This window comes from Tenrec ecaudatus, chromosome 3 (assembly GCF_050624435.1).
Source record: "Tenrec ecaudatus isolate mTenEca1 chromosome 3, mTenEca1.hap1, whole genome shotgun sequence".
NCBI classification, from domain to species: Eukaryota; Metazoa; Chordata; class Mammalia; order Afrosoricida; family Tenrecidae; genus Tenrec; species Tenrec ecaudatus.
The window spans coordinates 187,634,532-187,635,728 of NC_134532.1; the positions used below are offsets into that span (position 1 = coordinate 187,634,532).

The 1,197-nt window shown below is 35.1% G+C and overlaps 1 non-coding gene across 1 annotated transcript; it reads left to right on the top strand.

Moving 5' to 3' along the window:
• The first annotated feature begins 303 nt into the window (after positions 1-303).
• On the top strand, positions 304-467 carry LOC142444167 (U1 spliceosomal RNA). Its single transcript, XR_012783824.1, has one exon. It is a non-coding gene; the product is annotated as a U1 spliceosomal RNA (small nuclear RNA).
• The last annotated feature ends 730 nt before the right edge of the window (positions 468-1,197 follow it).

The following is a 1,197-nucleotide window of genomic DNA, read 5'->3' on the forward strand; positions in this document are numbered from 1 at the left end:
CTGTAGACAGCTTTAACATATGTTTTTAAAATGATGAATAACTTGGAATTTATGTGTTCTTTAATTTCTGCTCTTATTACATAAAATTATGTCTTGTGATTTTAGAAGTATGATATTTGACCAAGACAAGCAGCATAAGTAACTTGTTTTTATGTTTATCCTGAGGTTTCTCTGGTGAAAAACCATATTTTTTTTGTTAAGGAAAATTAACTGTTCCTTATTAAAACCAAAATCATAGTGATTATAAATGTTAAAACACTTCACTGTTATTCGATTTATGTTGAACCTAAAAAAATAGTACTGATACTTACCTGGCAGGGGAGATACCATGATCACGAGGGTGGTTTTCCCAGGGCAAGGCTTGTCCATTGCACTCCGGATGTGCTGACCCCTGCGATTTCCCCAGAATTGGGAAACTCGACTGCATAATTTGTGGTGGTGGGGGACTGCGTTCGCGCTCTCCCCTAAAAAAAAAAAAAAGTACTGAATAACTTCATTGTTTATAATTTTTAATTTCTTAGATAAGGTAAATGGAGAAATTATCTCCAAAAATGTATTGTTGTTGCAAGGGCTTAATATTTCTTTTAAAGAAAGATTTTATATACACATCTTTGTAATAGTGTTCAAAATAACTTTATATCATATGTATTTTTTTAATGAGATGTAAAGATACCTTTGTCGTTTCTCAACTAAAACAATGGTCATTAATGTGTGGAACTCATAAGTTTTAACATCAAAGTGCCAATTAAACCCAATATTAAGAGCCATCCCAGTAAGCCAGCAATTTAGGCTCTGGACATTCCTGCCACCTTGCAAACACTCGATGCTACTGGTTGGTACTCTACACCTGGAGTTTAGAGCTTGTCTTTTAGAGGTAGACAGCATTCTTTGTAGGCCACATCAGAATATAATTTGGAAACCTCACTATGGGAACTGGACTTCATACTAAGCATACCAGTTGCAGATTTAAGGAACTGAACTACATCTGGGGCTTAAAACTGAAACCCCGAGTGTGATAAGAAGCAGAGGATTACTATCCCAAGGTTATTTATTTGGAAGTGAGAGTGTTTTTATTTAAAGCGCTGGCTTGTGATGTTGGCCAATTATTGGCAACCATATCCTTGCTATTTTCATACTTTCTTTGCTTTTTGTGACATATCTTACTCATGTCAACATAACTGAGCACTAGTGGATGTT